This window comes from Marmota marmota, unplaced genomic scaffold (genome assembly GCF_001458135.2).
Source record: "Marmota marmota marmota unplaced genomic scaffold, marMar, whole genome shotgun sequence".
Lineage (NCBI taxonomy): Eukaryota > Metazoa > Chordata > Mammalia > Rodentia > Sciuridae > Marmota > Marmota marmota.
The window spans coordinates 2,474,629-2,487,790 of record NW_026000243.1 but is presented as its reverse complement, the minus strand read 5'-3'; the positions used below and the strand labels follow the sequence as shown (position 1 = coordinate 2,487,790).

Genomic DNA, 13,162 nt, shown 5'->3' with positions numbered 1-13,162 from the left:
CCTGGGAAGGGGGCGGAGCTAGCGGAAAAGAGGACTGACCCAGGCGGTGCAGCCTGGGAAATGTAGTCAAAGCTACCTGTAAGTCGGCCCGGATGCAGGGACGCGTAAGCTTGGGCTCCGCCTGGCGGCCGCCCCAACCACCTTCTCTCTAACTTTCCTCACTGATCCCTCCTCCTTTCTCTTTCCTTTCCCCTATTTACCCCACAGCATTGCTGGTCTTTCTAGAATCCTGGAAGCCTAAAAACAGAATAAAATAGGGGTCACCTTAGTTTATTGATTGGAGACTCCATCCCCACCAGTTCAGTTCTTCTAATAGGAAAGTCAATTTTTTGGCAAAAAGCTGTAAGGGAGACAAAATTTACCTCTACCCTCTTAAGGTTTCTTGGCTGGGCCTACGAATTAAACCGACAGAGCAACCGAAGAAAAGCATACAATTTTATTTAATGTGAGTTTTTCCGTGACTGCTATAAGAAGGAAATGAAGTCCCCCAAATTAGGCAAAACCTAAGTGTTTTTATGTTACATTGAACAACAAGGCAATTGTGAAAAAAATGTGAGTAGGCTAAAGTAAAACTATTTTAATAACGTCTGTACAGACCTCTCAACTTCCATTCTTGATGTTACTTTTGATATAGGGAAACTATCTTCCATGTGGAAGTTTTATCTCCTGCTTTCAGAAAGAGGGTAGGGTTCCTGCTTTCAGAAAGAGGGTAAGGTTAAAAGTACCTTTCTTTCATCTAGTATTTTTATTTTTTAAGTGTCTTTAACTCAAAGTAATACCTATGCAAAAGGATAAGGCATACTTTTCCACCCTTCTGAACCATCAAGCCTCACCTGTAAGCTTTTTCTTTCCTATTCCCTACCTCTTCAATCACTCCTCATTCCTTGTCCTTTCCATTTCCTATCTTCCTTTGTCTATACTTAGGGCTGCTACTCCTAGAGCCACCTATTCAGAGCTTTACAATTACAAGCTATTCAGTGCAACTTCTTATTTGAGGAATAATGTCAAGGCTAGTGGCAGAAAAAATACCCAGATCTCTTGACTTTCCTCCAGTTCAGTGGGCCAGGGAAGTGTTGGTCTTATTCCCTGGCCCAGCCTCCAGCCCTATTCCAGAATAAACTACCCCCTTATCTCAGTCTGCTGAAACCTTACCTTATGTTTAAGGAAGAGGAGAATCAAAACCAGAAAGACTAGAGAATGGAATGAAGCATCAAGAAGAGCCAAGAAAGAAGAGCACAAGCCAAGCAATAAAAGGCCAACATAGGATTTACATATGGAAACTCCTACAGCAAGACATTTTTGTTGTTGCTGTTCTATTCAGCCATGGGCAATAATCTTATTTTCTCTGTATACTACAGTGACACAACCACACCAAAGTTTATAGCAGGTCAGTTCACAATAGCTAAACTATGGAAACAACCTAGATGCCCTTCAAGATGAATGGATAAAGAAAATGTGGCATATATACACAATGGAATATTACTCAGCATTAAAGAAGAATGAAATTATAGCATTTGTAGGTAAATGGATGTAGTTAGAGAATATCATGCTAAGTGAAATAAGATAATCCCACAAAAACCAAAGGCCAAATGTTTTCTCTGTATGCAGATGCTGATTCATAATGGGGTTGGGGGGCTAGGGAAGAATGGAGGAACTTTGGATTGAGCAGAGGGAAGGAGAGGAAGGGGGTGGGGAGGTGGGGAGGAGGGTGGAATGGAACATATATTATTACCCCCTGTGTACACATATGATTGCACAAACAGTGTGACTCTACATCATGTACAGCCAGAGAAAAGAGAAGTTGTGCTCCAGTTGTGTACCATGAGTTAAAAAACATTCCGCAGCTCATGTATAACTAATTAGAACAAATTTTAAAATTATAATAATAATAACTGTATTTTCACTGAAAACAGATATAGGATTATCCTCCCAAATTCTCTATTCTCATAAATCAATTGCTTCATTTACTTCACCATATAAGAGGGACATTCCTAGACTTATCTTTTGTTCCATATTAGTAAATCTCTTCAATTGCTTATTATAAAAAACTATATAGAAAAGCCTTTACTTATTTTGGGATTTTATTTTGATAGAATTGCTACTATCAGGCAACCATATGTACCACACCCCATTTCCCTTGCATTTAAAAAAAAATTCATATACTTCTGTAGAATTAGATGTCACATATGAAACAAAAGGGGAAACAATTTTAGTTTAGTGATTTTACAAATAAGGAAGCTCTCTGGCTAACTGTGAGCCTTAGTTTCAATATCTTTTTTTTTTTTTTTTAAGTTATATGTGGACTCAATGCCTTTATTTGTTTTTATGTGGTGCTAGGATCAAACCCAGTGCCTCACACTTGTGAGGCAAGTGCTCTACCACTGAGCCACAACTCCAGCCCTTTCCATATCTTGTGAAAGACAAGTGGAAGTTATCAATCAAAATGGAGTCACTTGTGTCAGTCCTAACAACAAAAAGTAAATGAAATTGGAAGGTTATGAAGGAAAGGTTCTTGCATATGGTTGCCTGATAATAGCCAGCCATCACAAAAGACTGCCAGAACCACAAGCTGGCATAGAGGGTACCATAAACCTTATACAAAAAGTACTTCCACAGGGATATCTCCCAGGAATGATATATTCAACTTTACACTGACACCACTCTTGCTATTAATCATTATGACCAAGGACTGTTGTTTCAGAATATTGGATGTAAACCGGCATGGTAATCACAGTGACTTGAGAGGCCAAGGCAAGACGGTGGCAATGTCAAGACCAGTTTTAAAGGGCTGGAGCTGTGGCTCAGTGGCAGAGCGCTTTCCTAGCATGTGTGAGGCACTGGGTTCAATCCTTAGCACTGCATTAAAAAAATAAACAAGTAAAGGCACAATGTTGATCTGTACAAAAAAAATTTTTTTTTTAAAAGACCAGCCTCAGCAACTTGTTATTCTCAAATGAATGTCAGTATTCTTTGGAGAAACTGATTGTTTTTTAATTTAGTTTGAAAATCTTTAGAAACACAAATGCTAAAATATATGGTATCTATGTGAAGGTCTTTTCTAACTCTGGTTCTAGTCTTAGAATCTTCCAAGGGAGAAAGATACTATCATTTATTAAGCACCTACAATACACCACTTTCATATCTAATATTTCACAACGACTTGTGTTGTAACTGGTTTAAACAAAAATTCCAGCCAGGTTTGTCAATACCCAATGTCATCTGCTTTTCTTGACTACTTCTGCCTTCCATAATAGATCAGTACAAAGCCTTCCAGTTAAATTTAGGCTCTGTGTTATCTGTATGACCATCACTAACACAGTGCTACTCAAGTTTTGATATGTAAATAAACCTTTTAGAGGCCTTGCTCAAAACAGATTCTGATTCAGTTGATCTGGGGTGAAGGCCAATATTCTGTAATTCTAACAAGTTCCCAAGTGATCTATCCCAATAAACATTTACTGAGTGCCTGTTATCTATCTTGGCTAGATGTTTGAGACACATGATGCCCTTAACTTGCTTATTTCCAATGGGAAAACAGACAAGGTAAAGCAATATAATGAGGGTAAGAAGGGAATTCTATACAGAGGAAGAAGTATAAGCAAATTCGTCTGGCATTTTTACAGCACTACAATTTGTTTGGCATAGTTGGAATTTAGAATAGGAAGAGAACTGGCAAGAGATACACTTCCTAAAATAAATAGGAGTGCCCTCTACTTGCCAGGCTCTTTTCAAATAATAGTATTTAGTGATAAGCAAGGCAGATAAGCTGCCTATTTTAATGGAGCTGACATTCACGTAGAGTGATAAGTAAGCTAAGGTAGGATAGAATAAAATAAAATGGAAAAAAGCAAGATTATTTCAAATATTGATAAATGATGGAAAATAAAACATGGAAATGACAAACAGTACCTGGCAAGGTGGCTGCCATTGGCTATTTGAAGGGTAGGAAGGGAAGAAAGTTTGAGAAACTGACTTGTGTTGAGATCTGAATGCAGAGGAGCCAGCCATATAAACATGTGGGGCTAACAGAGGAAACCTAGTACATAAGCCCCAAGGAAAACACTTGCCCAATATGTGCCAGGCACAAAAACAAGGACAATGTGTCAAAATTCATTCTACTGTCATGAATAACAAATTAGAACAAAATTTTAAAAATACATATATGTAGGAAAGAGAAAAAAACAAAGACAATGTGACTGCAATTATGAATACATCGTGTCTGGCTTCCTCTTTTTACTCCCACAGCAATCAAATAGTTTTGATTCTACCCACTAAAAGTATCTCAAACCCACCCCCTTGTTTATGGCTCTACTGCTGTTATTGTCTTTCACCTAAATTATTACAACAGTCTTCCTGCACCTAGCCAGCCATCTCTAATCCATTCCCCCACACAGTGGACAGAGAGTTGTTTCTTTTGGGTACTGGGGATTGAACCCAGGGGTATTTAACAGTTGAGCCACACTGAGTTGCTTAGGGCCTCACTAAATTGCTGAGGTTGGCTTTGAACTTACAATCCTCCTGCCTCAGGGCTCCTGAGCCATTAGGATTACAGGTGTGGGCCACCACACCCAGCCAGATAGAGCTTTAAAAAAAATCAATATTTTATTATTTTTTTCTGCTTTAAACTTATCAGTGGCTTCCAGCTACCATTCTCATCAGAATAAATTCCAAACTCCTTATTCATATAGGGGAATCCCTGGGCTCTGAGTATCTTTACCTTTATACCTCTTAAGCCATACTCCCTCTGCACTCTAAATTTCAGCCATTATTTGTAAAATGTACCAATGTTTTTATTTATCCCAGGTATTCAGATGGCATTTCCTCTGCCTCCCTCCTCCTCCTCTACCCTATGCTTTACTTAAATAGATAAGTCCTACTCATCAGCCACACCTCTTATGAAGCCTTCTCCATTCCCCCTTTGAGCTGCAAGAGTGCCCTGAACTTCTCTTACCAAAATACTAATTCTGCCAAATTCTAATTATTTTATTAATTAATGCTTTGTTCATTTATATCTCTAGTGCCTAGCATGATTTCTAGCTTTGGAAGAGCTACTCAAAATTTGTTGAAAGATGGGGCTGGGGTTGTTGGCTCAGTGCTAGAGCACTTGCTTGGCATGTATGAGGCACTGTATTCAATCTGCAGCATCATATAAAAATAAATACAATAAAGGTATTGTGTCCATCTACAACTAAAAAATTTTGTTGAAAGAATAAGTGAAAAGATTAATGGAAGTTGAGCTAGGCAGTTAGATAATTACTTTTTATGTCAATCCATAGCTTTTGGACATGTTTGGTGGGAGTGAGAGACTTTACAGAGAATGATATGATTATATTTGTATTTATGAAAGACGAATTTAGTAGCATCAAAACACATGTATTTGAAGGAACAAAATTGTGGCATTGAATGTGAAAAGAAGGAGGCTGGTTGTTTCCATTATTTAAGAGAGACACGATGAAGACCTAAACCTATATTAAACAGTTTAGCAAGATAACAAGAAGGAAGATTCTTTAGGACTTGATGATTGGCTAAAGAAGTGTAGAAATAAATTCAAGAATTACTTCAACATTTCTAAGTTGGCTAACTGACAGATTGATGGATAAAAATGCCATTACCTGAAATTGGAAATACAAGAGGAGTAAGAATTATGGAAGGAGTTCAGTTAGACATGTTGAGTTCCAGGTGTCTGTCATATATACAAGTGGAGATATTTATTTAGTAGGCAGTTGGATCTGAGTCAGGAAGAGTTCTAGATAGCAATAAGTTTGGAGATCATCAGCATATAGAAGATAGTTGAAATAAAGGAAGTAGAAGAGATTCCTCAGGGAAAGAAGCATGTAATGAGTGGAAAGATGACTGAGTACCAAAATTCAAGTAATACCAACATTTGAGGAGCAAAATCAAAGAACACAAAAGCCTAAAAGAGAACCTGGGTAATATGCAACAAAATTAAATTAAACCCCTATATCTCACCATGCACAAAACTCAACTCAAGGTGGATCAAGGACATAGGAATTAAATCAGAGTCCCTGCATCTAATAGAAGGAAAAGTAGGCCCTAATCTCCATCATGTCGGATTAGGCCCCAACTTCCTTAATAAGACTCCTATAGCACAAGAATTAAAATCAAGATTCAATAAATGGGATGGATTCAAACTAAAAAACTTCTTTTTGGCAAAAGAACAATCAGTGAGTGACTAGAGAGCCTACGTTTTAGGAGCAAATTGTTACCACTCATAATCAAATAGAGCACTAATCTCTAGGGTATATAACTCAAAAAGCTAAACACCAAAAAAATAAATAAATAAAATAACCCAATCAATAAATGGGCCAAGGAACTGAACAGACACTTCTCAGAAGAGGATATACAGTCAAACAAATATATGAAAAATTGTTCAACATCTCTAGCAATTAGAGAAATGCAAATCAAAACTACTCTTAAGATTTTATGTCATTCTAGTCAGAATGGCAGCTATTAAGAATACAAACAACAATAAATGTTGGTGAGGATGTGGGGAAAAAGGCACACTCATACATTGCTGGTGGGACTGCAAATTGGTGTAGCTAATATGGAAAGCAGTATGGAGATTCCTTGGAAAACTGGGAATGGAACCACCATTTGACCCAGTTATCCCACTCCTCAATCTATACCCAAAGGACTTAAAAACAGCATACTTTAGGGACACAGCCACATCAATGTATATACTAGCACAATTCACAATAGCTAAACTGTGAAACCTAGATGCCCCTCAATAGAAGAACGGATAAAGAAAATGTGGTATATATACACAATGGAATATTACTCAGCAATAAAAGAGAATAAAAATGGCATTTGCAGGTAAATGAATGGAGTTGGAGAACATAATGCTAAAGTGAAGTTAGCCAATTCCCAAAAACCAAATGCCGAATGTTTTCTCTGATATAAGGAGGCTGATTCATAGTAGGGTTGGGAAGGGGAGAATGGGAGGAATAGATGAACTCTAGATAGGGCAAAGGGGTGGGAGGGGAAACATGGAGTATGAGGGTAGAAATGATGATGGAATGAGATGGACATCATTACCCTAAGTACATGTATGAAGATGCAAACTGTATGAATATACTTTGTATACCAAAAATAAAAACAGAACCTGGGCAAAGTGTTTGGTTTTCTTTCTTTCTTTCTTTCTTTCTTTCTTTCTTTCTTTCTTTCTTTCTTTCTTTCTCTCTCTCTCTCTCTCTCTCTCTCTCTCTCTCTCTCTCTCTCTCTTTCTTTCTCTCTTTCTTTCTTTCTCTNTCTTTCTTTCTTTCTTTCTTTCTTTCTTTCTTTCTTTCTTTCTTTCTTTCTTTCTCTCTCTCTCTCTCTCTCTCTCTCTCTCTCTCTCTCTCTTTCTTTCTCTCTTTCTTTCTTTCTCTTTCTTTCTTTCTCTCTTTCTTTCTTTCTTTTCTTTTCTTTTCTTTCTTTTTTTTTTCCAGAAACCGAGAGAGGAAAGAGTTTCAAGAAGGAACTTTAAGTGTGTACTTTTTGTGAACTGCATATTTGTGACCCTTCAAAATGCAGTTGTTAAAGCCCTAAAAAATAAAATCAAAACATAGAATGCATTTTTTTAAAAAGTTAAAGCCCTAACCCCTAATGTTATGTATTTGGAGGTGGGCCTTTTGGGAGGTAATTGCCTTTAAATGAAGTTATGAGGACAGCGTCCCCTGTATGGGATTAGTGTCTCTGGTGCTTGCACAAGTGTACATTCTCTCCCTCTTTCCCCCCCTCCTCCCCATGAAAAAAAAGCCAACCATACAGTGAGAAAGTGGCCTTCAGCAAGCCAGAAAACGTTCCCCATCAAGAACTTGACCATGATGGCAAGCTCAATGTCTTGAACTTCATAACCTCCAGAATTTTGGAAAATAAATATCTGTGTATTAGAGTTCTCTAGAAGAGCAGAATTAACAAGAAGTATGATAATAAAAAGGGGATTTATTAAATTGGCTTACCCAACCAGAAGCTAGATAGTCTGCAATGGCCATCTGCAGAACTGGAGAGCTGGAGGAACCAATAGCTGCGCAGTCCAAGAGGCTGAAGCCTTAGAACAAGACGGATCAATGGTGCTATTCCAGTCCCAGAGTAAAGGCTTCGGAAACTTCAGAGAATCACTCACAATCACAGCAGCAATCAAGAACCTGTTCAAGAAGAATCAAGCTTGAATCTGCTGCTCCTTCCTTGTTCTTCCAACTTTTATTCCATCCAAGCCACCATCTTATTGGATGGTGCTGCCCATGCTTAGGGAGGGTTTCCACTTCAGTTTGTTATTCCACATGCTGATCATTCCTCTGCCACTGAGCTATAGCCCCAGCCCCATTCCTAGACACACCCTCATTGACACATCCAGAAGCCTCTTTTATATATATATAAAATATGTATCTGGACTTCACAATATCTTTATTTATTTTTATGTGGTGCTGAGGATGAAACCCAGTGCCTCACGTTTGGTGCTCTGCCACTGAGCTACCTCCCCAGCCCCCAGAAACCTCTTAATCTTCAGCATCTCTTAATCTAATCAAGTTGACAATTCAAATTGACCATTACAATCTGTTTCTCAGCTGGTCTACATGGTATTTTGTTTAGTTGCCCCAATTGACAGTACCCAACAAAAGGGTGTGAGGTGTGTATATGTGCATGTGTATTAAATAATTCAATCTCGTCCAGAGAGCTAGTCTTTATACCCAGCTTCCAAGAGATAATCTCTAAACCTTTGGGATATCATACCTGATAGAACATTTTTGCTTATCTGAGGGCTTTTGGTCACACAGAATTATTATCAATGTGATTTCAGGTTGGTTTTTGTCATATGGTATCAATTAGGGAGGGAAAGAGATTAGGGAAGAGCAGGGAGAGAGGAAGAGAAAGAAACATGTACATTTTAAAAACAAGTTGCAGTGGAAGAGCAGTAAGTGCTGCATTCAAAGAATAAAGTGGACCACCGTTATAGAGTTAAGAAAGTGGAAATTTAGTCCAACAGAACTATCATGTTTAGAGGTAGGGCTTTCATGAGGTGGCTAGAATTAGATAAGGCCATTAGGATAAAAAAAAAAAAAAACATGATTGAATACTGGTGGCTTTATAGGAAGGAGAGACCAGATAGATATATCCATATGCTGCTAGTCTCTTACTACATGAAGTTGGACAACAGCAAGAAGGTCATCACCAGATGCTGCCCCTCAACCTTGGACTTTCAGAACGATGAGCCAAAATAAACTTCTTTTTGTTAATATTTACCCAGTCTTTGGTATTATGTCATTGGCAATAGAAAACATATTAATAAATGCTGGATGTAATCCAGCCTGTAATCCCAGCAATTTGGAAGGCTGAGGTAGGAGGATAGCAAATCTGAGGCCAGGCACTCAGCAACTTAGTGAGGCCTAAGCAACTTAGTAAGATCCTATCTCAAAATAAAAATAAAGTAAAATAGCTGGGGATGTAGCTTAGTGGTAAAGTGCCTCTGGGTTTAATCCTTGGTAACCCTCCTCCCAGCAGGTGGGATGGGGAGACTAACAGATTTCTGGGGGTGGGGTATAGCACCAACTTAGCATGCATGAGGTCCTGGCTTCAATCACTAGAAAAGAGAAGAGAAGAAAAGAAGTCTAAAACAGAGGTGTACTTCCTCTTCTAGCAAAGATATAGCAACAGGAACTGGATTTACCCTCCTCCATATAGAGACAACATCCCTACAAAAATCATTTTTTGGACATCAGACATCAAGTGATGTAGGACAATGGTCCCTGGGATGGGAAACAAATGAGATGAACTCTACGATTGCCCTGTCTTATTAGGAAGGGCAGCACGAAAGACAGACACACAAAGGAACTGAGAGTCCTGGGAGGCAAACGTGACCAGAGTTTACCACACACAATGCTGAGGAAGACAGTGCAAAGAGGTGGGCAGAAGTTCTGGAGATCTGTGGAGTCCTCCAGATGTCTTCAGCTGAGTACAGATGGGTACAGGCACATGAGGAAACTACCTTAGTTCAAAAAAGAATGACCTGAAGGGATTTTAAAAAATAATCCCTGAGCCTCACAAAAACTAGGAATATTTTGTTTTTCCACTTGCCAGAGTAGAAAAAATACTATAAGATTGCCAAAAGCTCAATCCTTGTCCCTGCTGCCAATCCAATTAAGAGGACACAGTTTCGAGAAAAAGGAAAAAGAAGGTTTATTGCTTTGCTAGCAAAGGAGAAACACAGGGGACTCCTGTCCCAAAGGCTGTGATTCTGCCCATCAGTAGAAACAGGGGGCTTTTATAGAGATGATTCAAAGGTTACATTCCATATATTCTCTGCTGGAATTGTAATTCACTTGTTAATTTGGGGGATAAAAAGTCATCTCTGAGGTCATCTGGTACCATCCCCAAAGTCTGGATTACTTCTTTCCTATGGTGGGTATATATTCAAAGAGAGTATATACCCTCCATAAATCTGCCTAAGATGGGGATGAAAGGTCATCCAGTTTCCCCTGAGACTAGGGAGGGAGGGAGAATAAGAAGGAGCAAGGAGAAAAGAAGAGAAAGAAACATGTCCATTTTAAAAACAAGTTACAGTGGAAGAGCAGTAAGGGCTAAATTCAAAGCATAAAGCTGACCACTGTTACAAAAGGACATGTAATAAAATGATGCCTAGAAGGATATTGTTTTACTAGTAGAAAAAACTAGCCCTTTACCAAAATCTGCTCTGCCTCTCTAAATGTTTAAAAGCCATCCCCATATTTGAAAATACCACAGTATTTCCAATAAGTTAACTATAAGTTAACTGTACACCAGGGAAAAAACCTCAAGATAATGTATATGAATACAGAAATATCCAAATCAAAACAAGGAAGCATTTATAATGTCTGTCATTTAATAAAAAATGACTAGGTGGGACTGAGGGTGTAGCTCTTGTGCCTAGCATGTGCTGGACACTGGGTTCAATCCCTAGCACACACACACACACAAAAGTGATATGTAATGAAGACAATAATTAGACCCATAAATTATATAAATGACAGAATAAGTAAATAAAGACATAAAAGAGGTATTGTTGACTATATTCAAGAAGACAGAGAAAATATTTAGCATGTTAAAGAAACACAAGAAGCCAGGTGCAGTGACACACACCTATAATCCCAGCGGCTCAGGAGGCTGAGACAGGAAAATCACAACTTCAAAGCCAGCCTCAGAAAAACGAGGTACACTAAGCAACTCAGTGAGACCCTGTCTCTAAATAAAATACAAAATAGGTCTGGGGATGTGGCTCAGTGGTCGAGTGCCCCTGAGTTCAACTCCCAGGACCTCCCCCCCCCCCAAAAAAAAAGAGACAGATGAAGATATTAAAAGGTCCAAATCAAACTTCTAAAGATTTAAACTACAATGCCTAAAATGAAAAATAATGGAACTAGAGCAGATTAGGCACTACCAAAGAAAAAAATGAGTGAATTCAAAGAGAGAAATAGAAAGTATCCTAAATGAAGCAAAGAAGACAAAAACATCAGTGGACCATGGGACATTTTTAAGGGACTTAATATACATGCAATTACAGTGTGTAAAGCAGAGTGTGGTAAGGAGGAGGAGAATAAAATTTTTTGAAGTAATGGTTGAAATTTTCCAAATTAGATGAAAACTGTAAACCCACACATCTAACAAATTCAACTACAAGATACCTAAAGAAAGCTACTTCACTACTTGGGAGGTTGAGGTAGGAGGATTCCAAGTTTGAGTAACATCAAGACCCTTCCTCACAATCACAAATCTGCGAGGGCTATATGGTATTGACTTAACATCTGAGCAGCCATCTTAAATGTTAACTGCCATCTTATGAGACAAGTTCCGCTTTCCATTACTTCCCAGTACCCAAACTCTCCCCACCCCCATTAGTGATCTACCCCATGGTACAATAACCCTAAGCCAATCCTAGAAGGACAGACCCCTTTGCTCTGGAAAGCCCCATGGTACCACTGATCTCAGCCAATCCCATGCTATTCCCACCTGCCTGGCTCTGATGCAAGCACCCCAAGCCTATCCCACAGCACCACAGTTACACCTCCAAACCCCTACCCCACAAAAGCTCAACACCCAAACATCTTGGGGCCTCTCTTCCTCTCTATAGAGAGATGGCCCTTATTTGTCAGCTCTGACAAATAAACTCTTGTGTGCAACTCTGCCTGGTCTCTGTCTTTCATTTCTCGCTTAAGTGTCTCTGGTTCCTCACTTTCCCTTCAAGGGCTGCTGGTTATTTCTCCTGGGGTTTGCTGCTGAGCTTCCTCCTCCTTCTTCCCAGCTTTTTTGTTTTCCCTCAGCTTTCCCCAGTCTTCCTGGTCCTGCTCCATATGCATCTTCGGCTTCACCTTCCCTGGCTGATGGCAAGCTGTTGAATATAGCATCCAGCCTACCTGCCTGTAGCCCTTTCCTGCCCAACACTGTTTTCTGGCTTTGTCACTGGCTTAGCCCAGAAGCTTTGTCCTATGTCCTGGCTTCTCCTCTTTCCACCCTTAGATTCCACTCACCAAATTGGCTTTGGACCCCCTCTGGGTATTCTGGAACCCATCTCCCCAGAGGCCCTGGCTTGGATGCTCACCTATTAAACTATGCAGCAGGGAGCTCTCTCGGCCTAAGGGTTTGCACTATTTGAACCTGAAGGGAAAGCAAGGAACGAGAGACTGGTAAGGGAGAAATGAAAGATGGAAACCAGGCAGAGATACGCACGAGAGTTTATCTGTCAGAGCTGACAAATAAAGGCCATCTCTCTATATCAGAGAGAGGCAAAACAGGCTTGGGTTCAGGACTTTTATGGGGCAGGCTTAGGAACCAGAGCCAGGCAGGACCTAATGTGGGCGGTTTAGGGGTTGGATTAGTATGAGGGAGTAGTGAGCCTTTCTCAGAAACGCCCTTGGGTAGGAAAGCAAAACTTTTTCCTTTTAAATGGCTGTCACTTAAGATGACCATCCAGATGCTAAGCAAAGACCTTATAGAACCTGCCTGGAGGGTTAGGACAACTGGAAAAGGATCCTACTGCTCCCTCTCCCCAACTCCCATGCATTCCAGCCTCCAAAGAGCTCTGCTCTAGAGCCCAGAGGATCATTTCTAGCTGGTGGACTCCTGTGGTTACCCCACCAGACAAAGGCCTAAGGGGTTATGGATCAAGAGCATTTGATAAGAATTTAAAAGA

At 39.6% G+C, this 13,162-nt stretch overlaps 1 protein-coding gene across 2 annotated transcripts in view; it reads right to left on the bottom strand.

Annotated features, from left to right (window-relative positions):
• The window catches only part of Ei24 (EI24 autophagy associated transmembrane protein), a 22,238-nt gene extending 14,258 nt beyond the window's left edge, over nt 1-7,980 (bottom strand). Inside the window, exon 1 of one of the 2 annotated variants that reach the window (XM_048796178.1) lies at nt 7,962-7,980. The gene's annotated coding sequence lies outside the window, so the exon portion shown is untranslated. The remainder of the gene's footprint in view (nt 1-7,961) is intronic. The other variant, XM_048796179.1, reaches the window with a different exon arrangement.
• Between the last annotated feature and the right edge of the window lie 5,182 nt (nt 7,981-13,162).